Source organism: Mustela lutreola, chromosome 13 (assembly GCF_030435805.1).
Source record: "Mustela lutreola isolate mMusLut2 chromosome 13, mMusLut2.pri, whole genome shotgun sequence".
In the NCBI taxonomy this organism is placed as follows: Eukaryota; Metazoa; Chordata; class Mammalia; order Carnivora; family Mustelidae; genus Mustela; species Mustela lutreola.
The window spans coordinates 77,398,890-77,426,396 of record NC_081302.1 but is presented as its reverse complement, the minus strand read 5'-3'; the positions used below and the strand labels follow the sequence as shown (position 1 = coordinate 77,426,396).

The 27,507-nt window shown below is 38.3% G+C and overlaps 2 long non-coding RNA genes across 5 annotated transcripts; one reads left to right on the top strand and one right to left on the bottom strand.

Moving 5' to 3' along the window:
• Positions 1–706: 706 nt before the first annotated feature.
• On the top strand, positions 707–3,141 carry LOC131813670 (uncharacterized). Its single transcript, XR_009346886.1, has 3 exons — positions 707–857; positions 1,665–1,788; positions 2,740–3,141. It is a non-coding gene; the product is annotated as an uncharacterized LOC131813670 (long non-coding RNA).
• Positions 3,142–4,200: 1,059 nt separating this feature from the next.
• LOC131813669 (uncharacterized) lies at positions 4,201–27,462 on the bottom strand. 4 transcript variants are annotated; one of them, XR_009346883.1, is made up of 7 exons: positions 27,383–27,462; positions 21,413–21,508; positions 16,165–16,256; positions 14,672–14,788; positions 14,308–14,552; positions 7,222–7,290; positions 4,201–6,457 (listed from the first exon to the last, which is right to left on the bottom strand). It is a non-coding gene; the product is annotated as an uncharacterized LOC131813669 (long non-coding RNA). The 4 variants fall into 4 exon arrangements; XR_009346882.1 differs by having other exon boundaries at positions 4,201–6,431; XR_009346885.1 differs by lacking the exon at positions 4,201–6,457 and adding an exon at positions 6,483–7,040.
• Between the last annotated feature and the right edge of the window lie 45 nt (positions 27,463–27,507).

The following is a 27,507-nucleotide window of genomic DNA, read 5'->3' as shown; positions in this document are numbered from 1 at the left end:
TTGAAAAGCAGCTCCTGGACTGCTTGAGAGTCCCAACAGAGCCTGAACATCTAGCCCTGGGTCACAAATGACTATGTGAGTTGAACTATCATGACCTGGTTGTACTCAGGGGGATTCATTGTAAAATGTAAATGATATATGCAAGGCCAATCTCTGGCAGATCTGGAAACCACAGACTTCAGGATCGGGTGCTTTAGGCTGCCATGGTGCCTCTTCCCACCGCCTCAGTGCCCCTCTCTCAACACACACTGATGGCTTTAAAGGGGAGTTCCCTGTAGCCACTTACGGAGGAAAAAGTGGAAGTCAAATTTATTAATGGATGTACGTGGTATGATGGACCCAGACAGAAGGGATAAGCCACCCAACTATAGCCCCACTCAGGGATGGCTTCTAGAGAAGAGTGAAGGTAATCCTCCCCAGTGGGCAAAGCCTCAGCTATTACATCTGGTTAACTTTGTATGGAAGGGAAAGTGGTCTGAAGACTAACCGTCTGATTCCTAGCCAGAGGCTAACAGGTGCACCAGGTTGTTAGGGACTTGGAGAAAACTGCATGTTCGGTGATATGGCTGAGGCACCGGTATGTGGATGGGCTTCTGGAATGTGCATGGAGCGTAAAGATATGTATCTCCCACGTAAATACCCACCAGAGCATCTACTGGGAAGGAGGTGCTCAGTAATTGTATGAGTCATCTCAGGCCACCATAATAAAATTCCACAGACTGGGTGGCTTAAGCAACAGACATTTCCTTTTTCACTGTTGTGAAAGTTTTACGTCCAAGATCAAATTGTTGTCACGGTCGGTTGCTGGTAAGACCTCTCTTCCTGTAGAAGGCTGCCTTCTTTCTGTGTCCTCACATGTGAGTAGAAAGAGCTCTTTGATGTCTTTTGCTTTTTGATATTTCTTTGTTTCTTCATTTATTTCTATATTTCTGTATTTCTTTATAACCTTCCCCCCTGAGTTATTAAGACATAATTGACATAGAATCTTCCTCTTCTTAAAAGGACAATAGTCCTACTCATTCAGGGCCCCACTCTTATGACTTCATTTAACCTTATTTCCTCCTTACGACTATATCTCCGAATGCAGAAACACTGAGGGTTAGGGTTTCAACACATGAAAAAATTGTATAACATTTGGGGAAATGTGATCAGTAACTGGATACTGATGGTATTAAGGAGCTGTTGTTCATTTTTTAAAGTGTCATAATGGTATTTAGGTTATGTCCTTTAGAGATGCACACCGAAATATTTATTGATGAATGAGCTTATTATGACTGGATTTGCTTCAGAACAATTTAGAAGAGGAGGAAGTGGGTGCTGGCATGGATGAAATGAGATTAGCCATGAGTTGGTAATTACTGACGGTGGGTCATTAGTACATGAAGGTTCATTATACTAGACAATTTTATATATGTCTGAAGTTTACTGTAATAAAAATTTTTTTTCTTGGGGCGCCTGGGTGGCTCAGTGGTTTAAGCCTCTGCCTTCAGCTCAGGTCATGATCTCAGGGTCCTGGGATGGAGCCCCACATCAGGCTCTCTGCTCAGCAGGGAGCCTGCTTCCCTCTCTCTCTCTGCCTGCCTCTCTGGCTACTTGTGATCTCTCTCTGTCTATCAAATAAATAAATAAAAATCTTAAAAAAAATTTTTTTTCTTAATCTTCAGCAATCGGTGTAAAAATATAAAGCATTGACACTTAAAGTGGAGTTCAAAGGAAAGTCATCCTGGGATGGGGTGAGAATGTTGGAGCCGCTGGACAAGAGGATGCTACTTGGCACTTTCTCTCAAAGTTAGTTTGTAGATACTGACTTTTCCCATGGGGAGGTGGAATGCAGATTATTTCTTTATTTTTTTAAAGTGAGACATAGGGGTGCCTTGGTGGCTCAGTCAGTTAAGCGCCCAACTCTTGATTTCGGCTCAGTTCATGATCCAAGACAGTGAGGCTGAGCCCTGTATTGGGCTCCGCACTCAGCATGGAGTCTAATTGAGATTCTCTCCCTCAGCCCTTTCCCCTCCCCCGCAAATACATAAATAAAATCTTTTTTAAAAAGATAAATTGTGATATAATGGACATGTAACATTGTATTAGTCTTGGGTTTACAACATAAGGATTTAATATAGGTATATACTGTAAAATGATTGCCACAAGAAATCTAGCTAACGCTATCACCACATGTAGTTATATTTTTTTTCCTTGTGATAAAAACTTTTAAGATTGCCTCTTTAGGAACGTTTTTTTTTTTTTTTAATTAAAAAAAATTTTTTTAAAGATTTTATTTATTTATTCGACAGACAAAGATCACAAGTAGGCAGAGAGGCAGGCAGAGAGAGGAGGAAGCAGGCTCCCCACGGAGCAGAGAGTCCGATGCAGGGCTCGATCCCAGGACCCTGGATCACGACCCAAGCCAAAAGCAGAGGCTTTAATCCACTGAATCTCCCAGGTACCCCTTTAGGAACTTCTAAATACACAATACAGTACTGTTAACAATAGTCACCATGCTGTACATTACATCCCGGGACTTATTTACTTTATAACTGGAAGATTGTAACTTTTGACCCCCTACACCCATTTTCCCCACCCCCGAACTGCTTCCTCTGGCAACCACCACTCTCTTCTCAGTGAGTTTTGTTTTGCTTTTATTTCTTTAGATTCTAGGTATACGTGAGGCCATGTACTATTTATCATTCTATCTTTGGCTCATTTCATTTTTTTTGAAGATTTTATTTATTTATTTGACAGAGATCACAGAGAAGCAGGCAGAGAAGAGAAGAGGAAGCAGGCTCCCTGCTGAGCAGAGAGCCCGATGCGGGACTCGATCCCAGGACTCTGGGATCATGACCTGAGCCGAAGGCAGAGGCTTTAACCCACTGAGCCACCCAGGCACCCCGGCTTATTTCATTTAGCATAATGCCCTCAAGATCCATCCATGTTGTCACAAATGGCAGGATTTTCTTGTGTTTTGACTGAATTTTATATATTTTTTCTCTTTATCCATTCAGCCATAATGGATAAAGAGAAAAAATTCAACATCGACTTAGGTTGTTTCCATATCTTGACTATTGTAAATAATGTTACAATGATCATAGGGGTGCACATATATTTCAACTTAGTGTTTCATTTCCTTCAAATAAATACCCAAAAGTGAAATTGCTGTGTCATATGGTAGTTCTATTTTTTTTTTTTTTTTTGAGGAACCTTCATACTGTTTTCCACAGTGGCTGCTATGGTTCTCCTTTCTCCACATCCTTGTCAATACTTACTATTTCTTGTCTTTTTGATACAGTCATTCTAAGTGGTGTAAGGTGATATTTCATTGCAGTTTTGATTGCATTTCTCTGATGAATGATGTTGAGCTCTTTCATGTACCTTTTTATTCAATTATTTCTTTATGATCAGATTTACCAGGTCTAGTATTTGGTACTAAATACCAAAATGGTAATTTGAGCTGCTTCCGGATTAAAGTGGGAACAAGAATCTTAAAAAGAAAGACCTTTCCCCCAATCTTCCTGATCGAAGATATGGAAAAATGGCATGCAGGAAGGAAAGCAATTCTGACTACCCAGAACTTCTTAAGCTATGTTACGCATCACCTGGGGACTTGGTCAAACAGGTCTGGGTCAAGGCCCAGATTCTAAATTCTAACCACATTCCAGGTGATGTTGTCTTTGGACCCCACTTGGAGCACAGGCCATGGCTCTGTGGTGCACAGAGCTGTTACAGTTTAGAATTACCTGGGGGCTTTTAAGAAGGGCTAATGGCTAAGTACTTCTAGAGATTCTGATTCAATTTAACTAGAGCTTGGGTATTATTTTTTTAAAGTCTCCCATATATTCTTAACAATTCCTTAGAGGAATATTTTTAGGACCAAGTGACATAGTCTATTATTTCCAATGCACTGATGATGCATTTTGAATGAAGCATTCATTCAGTCATCCATTCATTTATTCAATTTCCAGCTCTAATGACTATTAATGTTCTATTTTAGAGAAATTATGTCTATGAATTCTTCATGTTTCTAGCATCTTCTAGAAATATGTACATTCTTTATACTGGATTTTCACTGGGTTACCTACTACATAATGAAGTTAAACTCTGAATAGCATTCTTCCCACAAATTTCACACTAAGCTGCTGCTTTTGGAAGTAGACAATAGCACAGGAGAACAAAATTAAATAGTCTAGACAAGGAAAAAGAAACATCTATTTTCAGTTTATATTTTATTGGAGGTGACTTGCCAGTCGGATGATATTTAAAATTATCCAGAATAAAAAAAGAATGGGTAGTTGTATGAACATCTTCTTTGTTCATTCTCAAGAACTTCCCTGAGTTATTATGCAGAAGGAACCTTCTAGGTGACTTCAGCAGTCTGCATCTATCCAATGTTTTCAGAAAGGAAGGTAGAAATATGATATTTTATTCTTGCCATGGATGTCCTTACGGAGTCTCCCTATGCACACATGCAAAAGTCATGTGTACTGGTGGAATTGCTGGATTATAGTGTATGTGAGTGTTCAACTACTAATATATTACCAAATTGTGTCCAAAGTGGGTGGGTATATTTATCGCCCCATCAGCAGTGTATAAGAGTTTCTATTCATTTTTGAGATTTGTGATTATACGATTCTTAACTTTAGCTCCTTTAGTGGGTTTTATGTGCTATATCATTACAGAATGGATTTGTATTTCCTTCGTTACTAAAGAAGTTGAGTAATTTTTCATGTTTATTCACGTTTTGTATTTCTTCTCCCTGTGAAATCTCTGTTTGGACAGTTCCTGCATTGGTTGTCTTTTTCTGTTTGTTTTATAGGATTAATCTGAATACTACCATCTTCCTCCGCTACAGGCATTGCAAATATCTTCTCCCAGTTCGTAATTTGTTTTTGCCCTTCCTTTTTGGTGTCTCCTGATGAACAGAAGTTCTCAATTTTTTTTTTTTAAAGATTTTATTTATCTATTTGACAGAGAGATCACAAGTAGGCAGAGAGGCAGGCAGAGAGAGAGGAAGAAGCAGGCTCCCCGCTGAGCAGAGAGCCCGATGTGGGGCTCGATCACAGGACCCTGGGATCACGACCCGAGCCGAAGGCAGCGGATTTAACCCACTGAGCCACCCAGGCGCCCCAGAAGTTCTCAATTTTAATAAGGTCAGAGGTGTCTATCTTTCTGATTAGAACTTCTTATGTCTTAATTATTTTTACTTACACAAAGATTAAAAAAAGATAGTCTTCTACTTCTAGAAGATTTTATACATTTAAATGTTTAATTCTTCTGGAATTCAGTGTCAAATGCCCACTCATAAGGACTATTCACATGTGGAAAAGATAGCCACAAATGTCTCCCAGGAAAACTTGCCTGGTGTCTGCTCTATGGCTTATGAAATCCCACTCTTACACATATTTTGAGTCTCACTTCCTTGCAAGTCAAGAGCCGTGACCAACATGGGTACCCTTACTGTCATAGTTACTTCAGCTTGACCTGGTAGAGTGAAGGAGTTTCCCAGTTCTCAATCCCAACAGATCTGATGAGGGCAATAAAATACTTCTGAACATAAACCCTAAGCACTGAACAAAAAATGCCCTCAAAAAGTGTACTTTGAGGCCTCTATGTTATAAGACTATAGTTTTGATAACCATTAAAAGGACTTTCTATGAAAACAACAACTCTAGTAACTCCTATGTAATTGCACCAAATAACACAAAACAACCAATTAATGATACTGAATTTAAAAACAACAACTACAAGCCAACTCTTCCGTCAAATCTACATCTTAATGGCAGGAACTTGACCAAAGGAGGGATGCAAGAAGCCAACACTGACACATTATGCTATTGCCAACAGAACTGAGCATTTCACAGACAGCAATTGGGAAAAAAGTAAAGTACTTTGCCTTCTAAAATAAAAATAACAAGGCCACCCTAACTGGCTTGGACCACCAAGCAATTAAAATATTGAATATCCTGTAAACCTGGTTTCCAAACAAAAGCAATTCTACTGGTGATTTTGCTATGTTGATATCTGAGAATATGCCTTGGTCTTTATGACTATAGTCATGTAAGGAAGTTGACCATGGCCAGCATTAACACACTAGTATAAACTTGCAAACCTTGATAACTCTGTTGTTTATGTGATCAAATGTTTACTAGGTCCTCTATTTGGGGAGCCAATCCTTCTGAAGTCTGATTTCTCTGTTTCCTTTGCAAGTACTTTCCCTTTTAAAAATTGTGTCTCTGAGCCCTCCTTGGCATTGTTCAGTCGGATGCTTCATTTGCTTCTTGGTCATCTTTCTTGCCTGGTACTTCAAGCTCTCAGTGTGATGACGTTTTCTTTGTTCACAGCTCACCCACACACCTCATGTTTTGACTGGGAGTATTTTCATTGGCATTTTACACAGATTCATCCTGGATACTGTCCACAAACGAGCTCTTGGCTTCCTCCTAAAGCAGCAATCCATGGATATGTTCTCTCAGAAACATGTAAGAGGAAACAAAACCACACTTATAATGCTTTTTGTTCTGTCTGAACCTAAGCAAAACCTTGCAGTTAGAATTAAGTCAGTCATTAAATTAATGACTTATTTTAGCTATTTTTTTTTTTTTAAATCTGAAGGCTTCCTTATCAGTAGGAAAAAAAAAAAAACCAGTATTTTCAACCTCATAAACACCTGTAATAATGAAAGATCTTGGGCCTATATGAGTCAGCAGTTTTTTCTCATTTGCTTTTTATCTTGGACAGAGTTTACTTGTCTTCTTAGGATGGCTGTAGCCAAACTGCAATATCTGTGGCTCCCTTGGGACAGATCTTCACATTCTCACCCTTGCCTGGGGTCCTAGGACATATGGTTGATGCAGATGCCCTAAGGTAGACACATTTTTGAATGTGTACAGATGGAAACCGTCAGGGGCATCACAAAATGAATTGGCTTTTAGGTCAAACCTGGAACATATCCACCTTCTGCAAGTTTAGGTTCATGTGGAGAATGGTGCTGGGTTTAGATAACACAACTTCATATCCTCCTCTGAGGCTCACAACTCGGAATCCAAGCTCTGAAGACATAGGGAATGTTCCTTGACAATGGGCAGACTCCAAGCAAACACTTGTATCCTATTTCTATCCCACCCCAACATCTGACACCCCACATGTCTCAGAGAAAGTGAGACAACTGGTGGTTAGTGGACCCAAAATCATATCCCCATAAAATTTGAGTATATAGCATCAAATGCTTACCACAGGCATGAGCACCCTGGTCTCAGTCACCAGCCTCCCAAGGGCCATGTTGACCTGGATCTTCTGTATCTGAAAAATGTCAAGACACTGAGGACAAATGAATAGCCCATTCTGATTCTTTCTCACCAAATGCTATAGGCAGGTGAAGCATAAGTTGTTTGCAAGGTATCAAGTAGAGGTCTTCAAAAATAGTTAAGTAAAAGAGATAGATTCTTTTCTGAGTTTTCTGTTATGCTCACATAGAAGTTTGCCATCGTAAGGTGCCTGTTCAGTGCTGTATTCTGGACTCCAACTCTCTGAAAAGGCTCAAGTGTCCCGCTACCAGGTTTTCCTAGATTTACTTATTCCAGAACTGAAAGCACTTTGAGTGTGAAAAGCCTTTTGTCAGTCTGTATCACCAAGGCATCAAGGCACCTTAAACAGAATCTATACGCATACATTATAGGATAGGGTTCTGAAAAGACTAAAAAGAGTTTTTAGTGTTGTTGCTGTTGTTTGGCTCCAGGCATTAAAAGAAATCTTTGCCTAACCACTAGCTCACTAGTAAGCTAATGGAATAGAAACGTAAGTGGCCACAGAGAACAAAAAATATAGTTTAAAAATTAGCTCAGAAAAGGCATTTTAAAAAACAAGCAACAATAGTCACAACAAACAGTAACAGTAACAGTGTATCTCTTAGATTTTATATTACTTGGGAGTTCATTGAGCTTCTTGGGTGAGCGCTTCATGTCTCTCATCACATTTGGGAGTCTTGGCCCTTAGTTCTTCAAATGTTCTTTCTGATCCTTTCTCTTTCTTCTTACCTTCTGGGGATTCTGGGGATTCTGTGTATATTGGTATGTTCGATGGTATTCATATCATGAAGGGGGGAGTGATTTCTAAAGTTGCCACATTATAACGTTCCAAATATCAAGTTTTCAATGAAAGATTATAAAATTACATGCAAAAGAAAGGACCATTCATAGGAAGAAAGAAATTAATAGATCTTAAGGAAGCCCAGATATTGGATTTAACATACAGAATTTAAATGAACTGTCTTAAATATACTCAAATGGCTAAAGAAACCATTGGGGGGGGGACTAGGAGGATGATGTCTCATCAAGTGGAAAATATTAACAAAGACACAGAAATTACAAAAAAACCCCAAAATTCTGCAGTTCAAGAGTGCAATCACTGAAACGAAAAACCTACTAGAGAGTTTCAAAAGCAGATCTGAGTAGGCAGAAGAAAGAACCAGTAAATATGAGATTATCCAGCCTGAGGAGCATAAGGAAAAAAGAATGAAAAACATGGACAGAGTCCATGAGACCTGTGGAATACCACTGAACATACCAATATACACAGAATAGGTATCCCCAGAAGCTAAGAAGAAAGAGAAAGGATCAGAAAGAAAATCTGAAGAAATAATGGCCAAGACTCCCAAATTTGATGAGAGACCTGAAGCTCTCACCCAAGAAGCTCAATGAACTCCACGCAACATAAAATCCAAGAGATACACACTAAGACAAATCATAGCCAAGTTATCAAAAGCCCAGGACTAAGAGAGAATCTTGAAAGCAGCAAGAGAGAGACAACTCCTCAGGTACGAGGGATTATCAATAAAATTAACAGCTGATTTCTCATGAGAACAGATGTCATGTAAATCATAATCAAAAGAAGATTGGGTAGCTATACTAATATCAAATAAAGTAGAATTTTAAAAAAAGTTTATTACAAAAGAAAAACAGACATTATATACTTATAAAAGCATCAAGCCATCAGGAAGATACAACAATTATATCTAATAAAAGATTCCCAATAAAAAAGCCCCAAAATGTACAAGGACCTCCAGATATAAATCCTAATAAAATATCTCCAAAGCATATGAAGCACCTAATAAAAATGCCTAATAAGAGAGCCACAAGACATAGGAAGAAAAAACAGACAAAATTAAATGGAGAAATAGACAGTGCTATAATAATAGTTGGAGATTTCAATATACCATTTTCAATAATGGATAGAACAACTAGACAAAAGATCATCAATGAAATAGAAGACTTGAACAATGCTATAAATCAGCCAGAACAACTGACATATATAGAACACTCCATTCAAAAACAGTAGAATACACATTCTTCTCAAGTGTACATAAAAAATTCTCCAGAATAGACTATATGTTAATCCACAAAAGAAGTCTTAATAAATTTTAAAAGATTAAAATCAAACAAAGTATCTTATCTGATCATAATGGAATAAAACTTAAAATCAATAACAGAAGAAAATCTGGAAATTTTAAAATTACATGAAACATTTGGGTCAAAGAACAAATCACAAGACAAATTAGAAATTACTTTGAGACAAATGAAAATGACAACACAATATACCTCAAATTTATGGAATGAATTAATCAGCACCCAGAGGTGAATGTATAGCTGTGAATGCCTATGTTAAAAAAGAAAAAAAGTTCTCAAATCAATAACCTAATTGCACACTTTAAGAAACTAGATAAATAAAAGCAAATTAAATCTAAAGCTGGAAGGAGAGGGGCGCCTGGGTGGCGTTAAAGCCTCTACCTTCGGCTCAGGTCATGATCCCAGGGTCCTGGGATGGAGCCCCGAGTCAGGCTCCCTGCTGAGAGCAGGGAGCCTCTCTCTCTCTGCCTGCCTCTCTGCCTGTCAAAAAAAAAAAAAAAAAAAAAAAAAGCTGGAAGGAGAAAGGAAATAATAATGATTAGAGTGGAGATAAACCAAATAGAAAATAGAAAACAACAGGAAGAATCAAGGAAACCAAAGTCTAGTTCTTTGAAAACAGTTCAACAAAAATGACAAATTTTTAAGCCAGAAGACCTAGAGAAAATGAGAGCAGACTCGGATTACTAAAATCAGAAATGAAAGTGGGGACCTAACTGCTGACACTGCAAGAATAAAAAGGATTAGAAAATACTATGAACAGCTACTCTGGGAAACAGTATGGAGGTTCCTCAAAAAGTTAAAAATAGAGCTACCCTAGGACTCAGCAATTGTACTACTGGGTATTAATCCAAAGGATACCAACATAGTGATTCAAAGGGGCACCTGCACCCCAATGGTTATAGCAGCAATGCCCACAATAGCCAAACTATGGAAATAGCCCAGATGTCCATCAACAGATAAATGGATAAAAAAGATTTGAGATTATATATATATATGTATACACACACACACACACACACACACACACACACACACACGATGGAATATTACTCAGCCATCAAAAAGAATGAAACCTTGCCATTTGCAAAAACCTGGAGAGAATTAGAGGGTTTTATGCTAAGTGAAATAAATAACTCAGAAAAAGACAAATACCATATGATTTCAATCATATGTGGAATTTAAGAAACAAAACAAATGAGCATAGGGGAAGGGAAGGAAAAATAAAATAAGATGAAAATTGAGAGAGAGGCAAACCATAAGGGACTCTGAACTCTAGGAAGCAAACTGAAGGTTGCTGGAGGGGAGGTGGGTGGGGGATGGGGTAACTGGGTGATGGGCATTAAGGAGAGCACTCAATGTAATGAGCACTGGATATTATATGCAACTGATGAATCATTAAATTCTGCCTCTGAAACTACTAAAAAAATATTATGAACAATCAGACTCTAGCAAAGTAGAGAACCCAGATGAAACTACCAAAACTGACTCAAGAAGAAATAGAAAATCTTAACAAATCTATAACAAGTGAAGAGATTTGATCGGTATTTAAGAGGTTTCCCAAAAAGAAAAGGCTAGGAACAGATGGCTTGTTTCACTGGTGAATTCTACCAAATATTTAAAAAAGAATTAACATCAATCCTTCCCAAAGTATTCCAAAAAATAGTACAGAACAGAACACTTGCTTATCCTTTTTATCAGGTAGCATTCCCCTAATACCAAAACCACACAGGGATATCACAAAAAAAGGAAACTACAGACCAGTACCCTTTATGAATTAGATTCAAAAACTCAACAAAATACTAGAAAACAGAATCCAAACAGAGTCCTGGCTTTCATTCATCCCAGGATTGCAAAAGTGGTTCAACATTTGAAAATGAATCAATAAAATACAGCACATAAATAGAATAAAGGGGGAAAAAAACTTCATGATTATCTCAATTGACAAACAAAAAGTATTCAACACTATTCAGCATACTTTCATGATAAAAGCACTCATGAAAGTAGAAATAGAAGACAACTTCCTCAACACAGTAAAGGACATTTTAGAAAACCCTCAGCTAACATTATACACAGTGGTGAAAGTCTGAAAAAGATTCCCCCTGTGATCAGGAGCAAGACAAAATTGCTCACTTTCCCCATCTTCTACTAAAAGTCTTAGCCAAAGGAATGCAACAAGGAAAAGAAATAAAGGCATCCAAATAGGAAAGGAGCAAGTAAAACTACTCATAGATGACATCATCTTTATATAGTATCTCATAAAGAATCCACACAAAAACGTTTCGAGCTAATGAATGACTTCAGCAGTGTTATAGGATTCCATACCAACATACAAGTTAGATGTATTTCTATGTTCCAGGAATGAACAATCCTAAAAGACAAAGTAAGGAAACAATTTCATTTGTAAAACCATCAAAAAGAATGAAATATTTAGAAATAAATTTAATCATGGAGGTTCAAGATTTGCATGCCACAAAACTACAAAACATTCTTGAAAGAAATAAAAGCAGACCTAAATAAATGGAAAGCCATCTTGTGTTCATGGATTGGAAGATTTGACATTGTTAATATGGCAGAAATTCTCAAAGGGATCTACAAATGCAGTATGATCCTTATCAAAATTCCAACTGCCTTTTTCTCCAGAAACTGACAAGTTGATCCTAAAACCTTTAGGAAATTTCAAGGGACTCTACATAGCCAAAATAATCATTAAAAATCAGGTCAAAGTTGAAAGACTCAGATTTTTCTGCTTCAAAACATAATGCAAAGCCACAGTGATCAAAACAGTGTGGTACTGGTTTAAGGATAAACATATACATCAATGGAATAGAACTGAGCATTCAAATAGAAGCCCAAACATCTCTGTCAACTGACTTTTGACATGAATGCCAAGATCATATAGTTGGGAAAAAATCTCTCTTCAACAAATAGTGCTTGAACAATTAGATAGCTATTTGCAAAAAAATGAAATTGGACTCTGACCTTACTTATACCATATGGAAAAATTATCACAAAATTCATTGAAATCCTTAGTATAAGAGCTAAAACTATAACAAGTATTAGAAAATATAAAAGCAAATCTTTGTGACCTTGGATTTGGCAATGGTTTCTTAGATACAAAACAAAAAGCACAAGCAATAACAGAAAAAAACAGATATATTGGACCACATCAAAATTAAACTTTTCTGCATCTAAAAATACTATTAAAAAAGTGAAAAGACAGGTGGCGTTTGGTGACACTGACCATGCCCGCACTGTCACCTCCCATGAGGCACTGGCAGGTTGGGTGGAGTAGGCGGCCATGGGGAGCTTTGTGCGGCCTGCACAGACCGGTGGGAAGTTATTTTAGTTTATATGAAAGAGATGTTTCCTCATCTCTAAGATTTACCAGAAATCTTGATTTGAAGACAGTAAATGGATTTTGCACCAAACCACAAGAAAGATCAGAAGCTCCACCCTACACTTAGAGCTGCAGAGTACCATTACACAAACCTACAAGTTGGGAGAGGAAGATCCTGATATCACCAGGTTGCTTCAAAAAGGAAGATGAGATCCCAGCGGCTATCTTGTTCAAGACAGTTGATGCTGCCAAGAACAAGATCTGGGGGAAGATCAGCTATGTAATGACTGCCCTGTGGCAGGACGCATTTTGGTGGTTACTGAGGGCAAGAAGGCTGTCATCAAAGGAAACGAGTCTTTAACAAGACTGAACTTGGAGCAGAAAGCTTGCCTGAAAGAGGAAGCAGCCACAAAGGCCAAGACAGTAGCAGAGATACCCATGTTGGCTGGATTTTGAAAATGCAGGAATAACATTACAGCAGTTAGCAGGATTAAAAAGAATATGGAATGAGGATCCATTTCGGGAAAGGGGATTTGCACACACTTATAATTGCCCTATCTCTGCTCTGGAGATACACATACCTTTCCTTAAAGGGAAAAAAAGAAAGAAAGAAAGTGAAAGGACGACCCATGGATGGAAAGGGAGAAATTATTTTCAGATCATATATATCCAAAGTATGTGAACACTTACCACCCAACCACAAAAAGACTGACAGCCCAAATTAAAAAAAAAACACAAAGGACTTGAATAGACAGTTCTCCAACTGAGATACATATCCGTGACCAATTAAGCCATGGGAAGATCTCCACAGCATCAGTCAGTAGGGAAATGCAAACCAAAACCACAATGAGAAACCATTTTATATCTTTAGTATGGATATACCAAGAAAAAAAATGGCAAATAATTGTTGGCCAGGATATAAAAATACATTGCTGGTGAGAGCATAAAGTGACACAGCTGCTATGGAAAACAGTTTGGTGGTTCCCCCCAAAATTAAACAAAGAAGTAAGAAAAACCCCAGCAATTACACTCCTCTGTGGAATTCCAAAAGAACTGAAAACAGGAACTTGAACAGATCCTCGTATGTCAATGTGAACTGCCGCAATATTTATGAGTCAAAAGGTGGGAGCAGCCCCAATGTCCATCCGCTAATGAACGAATAAACAAAAATGGTATATCCATACAATGGGGTATTATTCAGCCATGAAAAGAACTGAAATTCTTATGTAGGGGGCAGCATGCATAGACCTTAAAAACATCATGCTAAGTGAAATAAGCCAGATCACAAAAGGACAAATATTGTACGATCCTATTTGTACCAGGCACCAGGAATAGTCAGATTTACAGAGAGAGCGAGCAGAATGGTGGCTGGCAGGGCCTGGGGGGAGGGTGGAAATGGGAAGTTTCAATGGGGACCAAGTTTCAGTTTTGCAGGATGACAACATGCTGGGGATGGCTGGTGGTGACGATTGCCCAACAATGTAAATGTACTTAATGCCACCGAACTGTGCTCCTACAAATGCTTAAAACGGTAAATTTCATGTTGTGTACATTACACCATCATAAAAAAAATTATACCCTAGAATCTTCTTGAAAAACAGCTTCAAAAATATTTCAAGAATGACAATGCTGAGGACGCCTGGGTGTCTCAGTCATTCAGCATTTGCCTTCGGCTCAGGTCGTGATCCCAGAGTCCTGGGATCAAGCCCCACCACAATCGCACTGGGCACCCTGCTCAGCAGGAAGCCTGCTTCTCCCTCTTGCACTCCCTCTGCTTGGTGTTCCGTCTCTCATTGTATCTCTGTCAAATAAATAAATAAAATCTTAAAAAAAAAAAAAAAAAAAAAAGAAGAATGGCAATGTTGTTAGACTGAATATATAACTTTTTAGAGTAACAGCTTTTAAAAGTTCAATGTTTATTTAAATGTACAATTCAGGGCACCTGGGTGGGTCAGTGGGTTAAAGCCTCTGCCTTCCGCTCAGGTCATGATCCCAGGGTCCTGGGAGCCTGCTTCCTCCTCTCTCTCTGCCTGCATCTCTGCCTACTTGTGATCTCTCTCTGTCAAACACACACACACACACACACAAACTTTAAATGTACAATTCAGCTGCATTTAGTGTATTTGGGGTATTGTTCGACCATCACCACTATCTACTTCCAGAGCACAACATCAACCCCAAAGGAAACCCTGTACTAGTTAAGTGGCCCCTGAAAATCCTTTTTATGCTTTCTGTCTCTGGATTTAGCTATTCTGGACATCTCATATGAATGGACTCGTACAATATAGGGCCTTCTGCGTGTGTCTTCTTCATTAAGCATAAAGTTTCTGAAGTTCATTCATGATGGAGCATGGATCAGCACTTTATTTCTTTTTCTTTTTCCTTTTTGTGCGTTAAAGAGGGTGTTTACCTTTTCTATTAACCTTATTGTCAGATACATTATTTTGATAATTTTTAAAATGGTTTCTATGGTCTATAATGGCTCCAACTACTGACTAATCTTTCCCTCACAAGCTGCTTACTTCTTTTTAGAGATCCACTTTGGAATCTGATTCTTTTTTCTTTTTGTTAATGAAAAATTTTCGAACATACAGGACTAGAATAATGACCACCTATATGCATTGTCTCATTTTAATAGTAACATCCTGCCATTGTTTCATCTGTTTTTCACTGAAGTTTTTGAAAGTAAATGAGGCAGAACATTTGGGTGATGTCCCAGTGTGTCCAAAGTTTCTCCTGTTTCCTTACCTTCTCAGGGAAATCTCCTGACCTTCTTTTCTCCATTTACCTCACGTAAAATGTCCAACACGAGTCCCTCATTCATCATTGACTCCTAGTCTCTCAGTAATCCCAGAAGAGATTCATATGTGATTGTTCCTAGGATTGTCCCCTTCATTCCACCCAGATTGTTCTCTCAGGAGCTACAGCTGTGGTACAACTTCATGCACACAGCTCTCTGCCTCCCATCACAGATGATGGGTCTAGAAGTCTAGTGGCCTAAGGAGCGATTTCCTACTGATCTTGGACTTAGGGCCCAGAGGGTTGAGGTGGTTTTCCTTTAATTTGTGGTTCTGTATTTCATTTTCAAGACGATGAAATACTCATCCACATCCACACCAAAATAAGAATATGTACCCATTTTACAAATTGTTAAACATACAAACACAATAAAAAACAATTAGCAAGCTGGAAAAATATCGCCATACTGAAAAATTCAACATTTGTTATTTATATAACAAATTCCTAAATATCTACCTAGCCCTAGAAATGTGTAGATCCTTTTGCTAGACCATATATTACTGAGTGAAAATAATTTGTTTACAGTTTTGTAGCTTCTGATAAAATATACTTCTCAAGGGTAGGAACATAATCATGTAAATCAGGTAATAATTCAAAATGTGTTTGAGTACATGTGTCCCAAGAATGTTCTCTTACCTATTCCTAGAGCTTGATGCAGCCTCCTCCAGCAAGTCCTCCCTGATCTCCTAGACAAGGATCATGTGTTACTGATGTTCTCATAGTCTCGGCTGGTCATTCATGGTACAAAAAAAGATTATTGTTAAATAATGTAATGACAGGGACGCCTGGGTGGCTCAGTGGGTTAAGCCGCTGCCTTCGGCTCAGGTCATGATTCCAGGGTCCTGGGATCGAGTCCCGCAATCGGGTTCTCTGCTCGGCAGGGGGCCTGCTTCTCTTCCTCTCTCTCTGCCTGCCTCTCTGCCTACTTGTGATTTCTCTCTGTCAAATAAATAAATAAAATCTTAAAAAAAAAAATAATGTAATGACAAGTTTAGTATCTGTTTCCCTGGAGAATACCTCATTTCCCTAAAGACATAGACTTTGTTCCCCTCTCAGGAATGGGTCCCAGTATCAAGCAGGCACATAATTAAAGGCTTGGTAAAAGATTAATGAGTAAATATGTCACACCACAGAGAATTTTATAAAGAACAGACTACACAATTTTTTCTTTTTTTAAAAAAGATTCATTTATTTATTTGACAGACAGAGATCACAAGTAGGCAGAGAGGCAGGCAGAGAGAGAGGGGAAAGCAGGCTCCCTGCTGAACAGAGAGCCTGATGCGGGGCTCGGTCCCAGCACCCTGGGATCATGACCTGAGCCGAAGGCAGAAGCTTTAATCCACTGAGCCACCCAGGTGCCCCAGACTCCACAATTTTTTAAGTTGTCTTACTTCTGGTTTGTATAGAGAGTGAGAATGGAGAACGGGGTGTGCACTATTGAGGAAGGCATGAGCAAATGGAAGTTTCTAGCATTTGAGGCTTGCTTTCTCTCCTGGCTTCCAGTCATATGTCAAGTAGAGAAAAGTTTACTTTTTACTACATACAATCATAGTAATTTCTCATTTTGGTGTCCTGTGTTACAAAATCTTTAACGCTGTATGGTGACAGATGTTAACTAGACTGTTTGTGATCATTTCACAATACATACAAAGACTGTCATTATGTTGTGCACCTGAAACTAACATAATGTTACAAGTCAATTATACCTCAATATTTTTAAAAAAGAATTCAAGCTATGTCTCTCTATAAGCACTCTTTCGTGGTATCTCATACGTTTTATAATATTTTATTTTCATTAATTTCAAAGTATTTTCTAATTTCTGTTGTGATTTCTTTTTGACCAATTGGTAACTTTTGGTGTGTTATTTGATTTCCACATGATTAGGATTTCCAAAATTTTCCTTGTGTTTTTCTGTGGACTAAGAACATACTTTGTATGATTTCAATTATTTTAAATTTTTTGAACCTTGTTTTATGGCCTAGTATATGGTCTATCCTGGGTAGTGTTCTCTGTGTACTCAAGAAGATGTCTATTTTCCCATTATTGTTTGAATACTCTATAGGTGTCAGGTCTAGTTGACTGATAGTATTAAGGGTTCTAAATGCTTGCTAATTTTGTCTGGTTGTTCTACACACTATTGAGATGGGGTAATGAAGTCTCTATTATTTTTTGAATTGTCTGTATCTCCTTTCAGTTATCTTCTGTTCAATCAAACGCCCCTGACCCAAGGTTGCTTAAATATGTCTGACACACTGTCCACAGGATCTTTGCACTTGCTATTCTTTCTGCTTGACACTCTTCTCTCAGATACACGCGTGACTCCCTTCCTCATATTCTTCAGATCTTTGGGAAAATATCCTTCTCAGTGAGGTCTTCTCTAATCATTCTATTTTAAGTTGTAACATCTCATTTCCTCTTTCTTGTTTAATTTTTTTTTTCTTCCATAGCACTTGTCTCCATCTGCCATAATGTATATATAATAACATAATACTATAAATAGGGTACTCCTCATCATCTTTCTCCTATTAGAATGTAAACTTCAAGAGCATAGGGATTTTGTCTGTTTTATTCCCCTGTATCTCCAGCCCTAGATCAATGTTGCCACATAATAGGTGCTCAATGAATGTATACTCCGTGAATGAATGAACAAATGCCCTGAGCATGGCTTGAGGAAACCAGTCAGCTGGGCAGCAGACTAAGTTGGATTATTGTCAATTTCAAGTGGATCCTAGATATCAAATCATTCTATTACAAGACTCTGCAGCTGTAAATGATCATTTCCTTAAAATTCCATTCATGTTATTAAAATTACCCATATTAACACTGATTTAGTTGGGTCAGCTTGTTGCTCCCTCCTATTTCCATCTTTTCCACCTGTCTCCAAATGTTTTTTGAGCCTTTACTACACTGTATGCTAAGCGCTGGATGCCAAGTGGTAAGCCTACAGTAACAAAGTCCTTGCATTTATGAAGCTTACATTATAGTTTTCTGAAATTGTGCAAAAGTCAGCACACCCATCTCTGCAGTATCAGTATTCCCCTAGACCAACTGAAATTAAGTAGAATTATAACAAATGATTTCAACTGAACCTTATCAATTTCATGCACATAAATCAGCTTTCAAATACCCCTGAAACCCAGCTTTAAGCACTACAGATACCTGAAAGCTAGTTTGAATAAGTGGCAATGGAATTGTATCCATAACATTTGAAACTGTGTGCAAATTAGCAGCATTAAACGGATGTCTGACAAAGGTTCTTCACATAATTTTATGTTTCAGCTACAAATCCCAGTGCTAGAACCTTTAAAAGCATTTGTATGTTATTTTGCAAAAATACTTTGATGTCATTGTGGTTCATTATAATGGTTAAAGTTATTGTCAGCCCCCCTCCCCGCCCTGCCTGAAAGCCTCTTTCAATAATTCCTGGCATAAATGAAACCATAGCCAGAGTAATTTTTCTAATGGCTAAAAATGTTTTAGTCTTTTGTCTGCAAGTACGGTAGTTAAAATACTTCAACCGCAGATTCTTATTATTGCATCAGAGAACAGCCAAGTACCTGAGTAATAGCTCAGAAGTTGAGACAGGACACTATGCCAGTCAGCAGAAAATTCTGAACCTCTCATAGGACAGAAGCCTAATTGCTCACCTATTTCATTTGACAACCAGAAAGGTTTCGAGAAAACTTTTGTGGGTTTCTTTTTAAAGTGTTTCAAAGATGAATTTTAACAAGCACAACCAAGTGCTAGTTCCCTACCTGATTTTCCACAAAATTTGACATGTTTGGCTAATAAGCAGTTGCACTGGCAATCTGGGGACATGACAGAGTAATAGTGAAGCAGGATCAGTTTAATTACGGGATAAATTAAAAATTGAAGACTGGCCACTCAAGGCAAGTCAGCAAAACTGTACCATGGCTTGCTCAGAATTCACAAAGTAAAATGGAAATAACCCCATGTGTCCATGTTCCGGAATAACTCTGAAGAAGCAAGATTACTATGGGAACCTGCATATTTTGACCTGAGACCCACCCTAGTAGTGTAATAGTCAAAGTTTGCTATGAATGGAGATGAGTTCCAGAACTTACGGTAACATCCCTGGCTCTCTTCAGGGGGTCAAGGCACACCCAGCAGTTGCTGAAGTAGGGGACTAGGACGTATTCTTAACGTATTCTTAAACGTTTTGGTCTTAGAACCCCTCTACCTCTTAAAAATGAATAGGGGCCAATTGGAAATTTTTGTTTGTAAGAATTTTTGTCTATCGCTATTTACCACATTATAAATTGAGTAATTTCTAAGAATATTCATCAATTTAGGGGCGCCTGGGTGGCTCAGTGGGTTAAAACCTCTGCCTTCGGCTCGGGTCATGGTCCTGGGGTCCTGGGATCGAGCCCCGCATCAGGCTCTCTGCTCAGCGGGGAGCCTGCTTCTTCCTCTCTCTCTCTGCCTGCCTCTCTGCCTACTTGTGATCTTTGTCTGTCAAATAAGGAAATAAAAAATCTTTTAAAAAAGAATATTCATCAATTTATTTAAAAATAGAAGCCTCATACATGATAACATGACATCTTTTTGTGACAAATAACCATATTTTCCACAGTAAACTTTTTTCATTACATTTCTTCTTCACTGCATCACTTGGTGAGAAATGTGGCATTTTGTTACCTTTTGGGGATAATCTTAAGGTCTGCCTCAATCAAAAACAGCTGGACACTCATGTCTGCTTCTGCACTGAATCTACTGTCGTATGTTATTTGTTTGAAGTACATGAAGAAAATCCAGTCTCTCACAGGTATGCTATAAGAGGGAGGAGCATTTTCATAACTTTTTCAGATAATTGCGGCTAATCTTATTAGATACTACACCAACACTCAACAAATGGCAGATTTTTTTAAAAAAGGGTAGTTGCGGTGTGAAATCTGAAATGCTATTGGTGACATTTTCACACCGGCGCATTAAAATCTCTTGGTCTTACATTGCAAATGGTCTTTTCCCATTCCTTCCTTTGTAACATTATGTAACGGTCATCTGAAAATATGGCTCACTCAGGCCGATAATCTAAATGTTGACACATTTAATTACATAAAACCAACTCTATTTGTTCCTATCACCAATGATCTAATCAGAAAGGTATCTAAGTTGTAGGAAGCTGTCAGGCTCACAGCGGTGGATACAAGTTTCTAAAATGGTAATCTCTACTCAAAAGCTCAAGTTTTCATTGGCACTATTGTCAGCTGTTTCCCTTGGAGTAGCAAGAGTCTGGCTAAATTCATTGATCAGAAAATGTCAGCCAAACATGCAACTCTGACTGGACATAGTTTATCTGCTGTTCTTGAAAGTACAAATAGTTTTCAGTGGCAAAAAGTGGTGGTGAGTTCAGCTTTCAACACAAACAACAAAACAGGTGCTTTCCCTCCAGACAATTGTTGTACTGGTTTTATAGCAAAAGTGTCTTATACATGGTTCCTATTTTATGTCATACAATTTGTTAAAAAGATGTGTACTCAGGGATGGAGATCAATTAAAATTAATGATTTTTACTGCCCTTATCTAGCATATTATTAAGGGAACTGGCTTTTTTTCTTTTTTGACCCTAAGAGTGCATGGTGGTGACAAGTACAATAACGACCAGTGCCACAGCCTTGATTCATAGTAAAGCTTTAGGCTGTTTTTCCCATTATTGCTTTTGCATCATCAGAATAATGTCAATTTAGTATCAAAGGCAAGTAATGTCTCAACACTATTCTGAAAATAAATTTTGACCTCACACATCCCCTGCAAAGGTCTCAGAGACACCCAGGGGTCCACAGACCAGACTGTGAAAACACTTGGACTATGAGAGGAGAAGCTATAGAGGAGAGCAAGGGAGATGAGATGCTTTATACGTACCAGTGTCAGTGCTGTACAAAATGGAAAAGATGTTCTACATTATCTTGTGTGGAATTATAAATATAAGCTCCTCCCAAATGATGACCTGTGCTTTCCCTTTAAGAACAAAGAAACAGACTTTAGGAAGAGACAGAATAAAGAATCTGGTCTGACTCCAAAACTCTTATTTCCTGCCCACCTCCACCCCAGTGGAAAAAGAGATCTTCTTTCTAGCTTTGATTTAGGGACCCTCTTGCAATGTGCCCACCCCTCCCCCATAATAAGCCACATCCCCATACTATCTTCTAGCCCGTTTCCATGTCTGGGCCAGCCCTGGAATCTGCCAGTGAACTACTTCTCTTACTACCAGTTTTTTAAGCCAGAGGTAACAAGGACATGGCATAGGAGGTCTTTTTCTTCAGTGATCCCCCATTGGACATTAATAATCTTTGCTGTTCAGTAAGCCTGAAACTGGCCTCAGAAACATCTTAACTCAGGTCCAGGTAGCCATAATCAATCAATAAATCAATCAGAGCTAACAAAAGACATGAAATTTATTTGTCAGCCCTCATCTCTAAATCATTATGAAGCATGTGTGCGGGAACAGAGCATGAACCTCCTCATTCGTTACAAAAACAAAATATAAGTTTGCCGTGAAGAGATGTGGACAGCTCCAAGGGATGGAGTAATCATTCAGAGTAAGGATTTGTTGACCCCAACTGATCAGTCTCCCTGAATTTACTACAAGTTCAACAGTCCACCAGATGTTTTTTACCTACCACAAAATTCTACATTGTATCTGTTTTCACTTTTCCAAATTGTGTTTTACAGTCTTAACATAATTGGGCTTCCATGAATCACTGCAATGGCTTTGCCAACCCGCATTGCAACACTTTCCTGTCTGCACACTTGATATTTGACTAGGTTCTTCCACAGGCTGCACTGGCCTTAACATCTAAGAGTATTGAAGATATTTTAGAAGCTGGAGGAAAAAGCAGGATTTGGGAACAGAAAAATCTGGATGTAGACAATGAGGCCATTGTTTAGGGAGCTAAGATTCTATGTGAACATCCACTCACATGGTCACAAGTCTGTTTATGCTTCACTATTTTCAAGTAGAAAATCAAGCCATGAAAGAGTGCAATCTTTCCCTCTTTGATTAAAAAAATGGATTTTATCTTGTTCATTACCCCGCCCCTGGCTTCTGAGGATCTCAAATGAAAATTTTTATGGAAAAAAGATTATTTTATGTAATTATTCTTCACTATGTTTTTCAATTATTCATAGTATTTCAGTCCCCATTACTTATCATTACAATGACATTTCCCTGGAGACAAGAATTCTCATTATAGACTTTCTACACTAGAAATTCCTAATCAGTTCTCATTTGAAATTGTTCTCCTACCAGTCTACCAAGACAAAGGGCACCTCGAAAGGAGCTGATTGATACTCCTATGGAGTTCCCCACCACAGCCTCACACAGAGAGGATGGATCCAGGTTTCCTTCTAGTTTAGAAAATCTGTCCTGCTGGAGCTAAACTGCCAATGTCCTCTGAAAACCAAAATAAAACAAAACATATACCTTATTAAAATCCCTCCCTTCACAGGAGGAAACACGAAAATAGAAATAGAGATGTGACTTTAGTTTAATAACCAAAAGTTATGGGTTTTGTTTAGTATTTTATTCAAGCCTGCTACAAAAGTATTAATTTCCCTCATTTTAATAAGTCACATTCCTATTCATTTGTTGACCTTATTTTCTAAAGCTATTGGATGACTTTCATTTTTCTGAGTTTTTAAAATTGTCATTCACCTCTGTGCTCTAATGAAGTTAAAATACCCTCTGCCTAAAATATTTTCGCCTAAAATACTCTTACTACTTGCTCTATGGTCAAAGAGTTGCTCTTTCATCAAGTTCAACCTCTCAGGGAAACTTCTTTTCTGTCCAGGGGTTCGTCTCTCATCCATTCCCTTCCTCTAAGGTAGGTGCATGGCATCACCCGTGGAATGGTCATCCTGTTCATGTTCAGTGTCCTCTATTAAACCATTTAGAATATTGGAATGCACTCACTTCTGTCTTCCACCAAACTCTTTGTGGAGTCCTTGAGGGTGAGGGTCATGTTTTATTCATATTTATAGTCTCATCACTCAGGGCAGTAACCTGATGTAATCTAGACGCTAATAAATATTGAATGAATTTTGAGTTTTCCTTCTTACCACATTTAATTTACTTCACAATTTTTCTTTTTAAGTTTCAATGCTTTTCTTATTCTTTTTACACTAATGATCTCAAAGTAGAGACAAACTGACTATTAGAGTGTCAGGGAACCACTCTGTTTTCAGACGTGTATAAGAGATAGGTACACAAACCGATTTTAAAAGCCTGTAGTAAAATGCCTTACTCTCTTTAGAGGAAAATGGTACTATAATGGGGGGTTCACTTTGAAAATCCATTTGGTAATTTTTTATGAAGCTAGACACACACCTACCTTATGGTTAAGCAATGTAAAATCTGGATATTTTCCCAACAGATTATAACATATTCACAAAATGTTTACGACAGTTTCATTCATAGTATCAAAAAATTGCAAACAACCCAATTTCCATGAAGAGAAGAATGTATACATAATTTGTAGTATATTCACATAGTGGAATACTACTTAGCATTAAAAAGGAATTGAACTATTGGTACCTATGACATGATGGAATCTTAAAAACAGGCTAAACAAAAAGAGCCATACAAACAAGAGTACACACTGTATGGTACCATTTATATGAAACTTAAGAATAGGCAAAATAAATCCACAATTATAGAAATCAAAATAATGGGCGGTTCTGGTGAGGAAGAGGACCCGTTGAAAAGGTTGGAAAGGAGAATCAGGGAATTTTCCATATGGATGACAATGCTCTATACCTTTGTTGGAAATACTGGTTACAAAATTATAAAAGTTAGTCAAAAACTATCCACTTGGGGATGTCAGGGTGGCTCAGTTGGTTAAGAGTCTGCTTTTGGTTTAGGTCATCATGATCCCAGGGTCCTGGGATGGAGTCCTGCATCAGACTCCTTGCCCAGCCAGGAGGCTGCTTCTTCCTCTGCCTGCTGCTTCTCCTGCTTGTGTGCTTTCTCTCTCTCTGACAAATAAATAAAATTTTTAGAAAAAAATGTTTAGGGGAGCCTGGGTGGCTCGGTGGGTTAAAGACTCTGCCTTCAGCTTGGGTCGTGATCCTGAGGTCCTGGGATCGAGTCCCACATAGGGCTCTCTGCTCGGCAGGGAGCCTGCTTCTCTCTCTCTCTCTGCCTGCCTCTCTACCTACTTGTGATCTGTCTCTCTGTAAAATAAATAAATAAAATCTTTAAAAAAAAAGAAAGAAATGTTGTGGTTAGGATCTGTACATTTTAGTGTGTATAATTAAAATATGTCTCATGTATACATACATACACTTCTATGTATATGTATGTATATACACATGTCCATGTATATGCATGTATACACACATATATACATATCATACTAGGCTTCAAATGTTTACTTATATTCACTTAAGTCAAGAACAATGTACAAAAAAAACAATGTACAAAGTCTAAAATGATGGGTCACAGCAAGGACACATTTAATTCTGGATTTGTTTTACTATTATTTTTATTTTCTTAATTACGATTTTCTTAGGCTAAAAGTAATATGATTTTAGTTACACTTAGTCTGGACCAACTGATGAGTGGGTAAATAAAGGAATATGCTAAAAAACAGAACTACTGACTTAGAATTGAATTTTTCCTAGGACAAAGTTAAAAAAAATTTAAGTTACCTAAAATAGAAGTAATTGCAAATATTTTGGTCACATTTGGATTTGCTTTATAACCTAAGTATCTTTCTAAATTCCTAACCATGTAGATATATAAAGCAATGTAGGATGTTAATGTTTAGGAAACAAAACGATGAGAAAGAATGAGCCATCTGAAAGGCAAGGGAAGAGGGGGCACAAAGCCCTTGAGGTTAGAAAGACCAGGCCAGGGTCAGGAAACTACACAGAAGGCAGTGGCAACTACAGTGAATTGGGGCAGGAACCAAGTGAACCTGAGAAGATAACCAAGAACTGGTTTATGCAGGACCTTGTAAACCAAGGTAATGAACTTGGACTTTACTGTTAAGAGAAAGTCTCTGGAAGACTTTAAGCAAAGTCATGACACAATCAGGTTTACATTTCTTTTTTTTTTTAATTTAATTTTATTTTTTCAGTGTTCCAAGATTCATTGTTTATGCACCACTCCTAATGCTCCATGCAATATGTGCCCTCCATAATACCCACCACAGGCTCACCTATACCCCCCCAAACCCTCAGTTTGTTTCTCAGAGTCCACAGTCTTTCATGGTTTGTCTCTCCCTCTGATTTCCCCCAATTCACTTTTCCTTTCCTTCTCCTAATGTCCTCCACATTATTCCTTATGTTTTGGCTACTATGTAGAAAATGCACAGAGCAGAAGGAAGAGAGAAAAAGGCGACCTTAATGGGTCCATTGCTAGTTCGAGCAAGATTCTAGTGGTGCTGGCAGAGATGGAAAGAGGCAGGCCATCTGTAAATACAATTTGCAGGTGGAACTGGGACAAAATTTGCTGATGGACTGGATATGGTGGGGGAAGGAAAACTTAAAAATGAAACCAAGGGGGTACTTGGGTGGCTCAGTGTGTTAAGCCGCTGCCTTCGGCTCAGGTCATGATCTCAGGGTCCTGGGATCAAGTCCCGCATCGGGCTCTCTGCTCAGCGGGGAGCCTGCTTCCTCCTCTCTCTCTCTCTGCCTGCCTCTCTGTCTACTTGTGATCTCTGTCAAATAAATAAATAAAATCTTTAAAAAAAAAAAAAAAAGAAACCAAGGATTCTGGTTTATGTTATTTACTGACATGGGAAACACTGGACTGAAAACCAGTATGGGAGTGGAAATCATAAGTTTTATTGGGGACACTAACTTTGAGATATTGAAGGGTATCCAAGAATAGTTGTTACTCTGAATAGTTTTGAGAAAAGTCCTGAATTTAAAAAATACATCTGGTAGTAAGCAGGATAAACACAACATTTAAAATTATAGGTATACATAGAATTCCCCAAGAAGAGAATGGAGAAACAGAAGAGCAGGGGAACTAGTTCCAAGTCCTGAGGTAGCCCATTATTTAGAAGACAAGAAGAGTAAAGAAAACCAGCAAAATAGGCTGTGAAGTGGTTAGAAAGGATAGTGTTTCAAGGAGGGAATGGCCAAAGGCTCTGAGAGGTGAAGAAAGACATGAAGAGAGAATACCTTCTGGTTTAGGTAACGTGGAAGCAGCTTTAGTGGCACAACCAGGGCAGAAATCAGATTAAAGTGAAAACACAACAGGAGATAAGAAATAGTAATGTTCATGTATTAGAGAGCCTGCTTCCTGCCTCCCTGCCTGCTTGTGATCTCTCTCTCTGTCAAATAAATAAAATCTTAAAAAAAATTTTTAAAAACCCACAGCATTAAAAAAAATAAAAATAAAATTCTATGTATATAGATTGTCATACTATGTACGTTCTACGCCTTCCTCTTTTTGTCTCAAATTTCTGGGTCTAGTATTGATTTACTGACATATCCCTTCATATGAACATCTCATTACAGTATTCTCTTGGGCGGATAGTGCTAATTTTCTGCTTTTACTGACAGTGGTGTTACGTACATCCTCATTTCCCTGTCAAAGTTTCTACCAGATATACACTTAGAAGCAAAATACTAGGGTACAGGATTTAAAAATCTGCAGTTTTACTTTGCCAAACTACTTTCAAAGCGATAGAACATTTACGCACACACTAGCAAGAGCGTGGTATATCTTGGCTCACCGGGAAAAAAAGCTTTTGAAAGACACAGAAACTGGATAATATGCTTGCCTAATTACAATTTCTCTTTTGTGCCCACGTAATCATTTCTGCAAACAAACAGAGCAGTTAGAAGCCCCGCAAAATGATTAGACGCCGTCACACCAACCTCTCCCCGGTGCCCAGAGACACCGACACAAGCGCGCTTCCGGCGAAGGCTCGACGCAAAGGCGAACGTCAGCACGCTTGGGACGTGGACGTCGTGATGGACGCCCTTCAAGGCCCCTTTCCGGG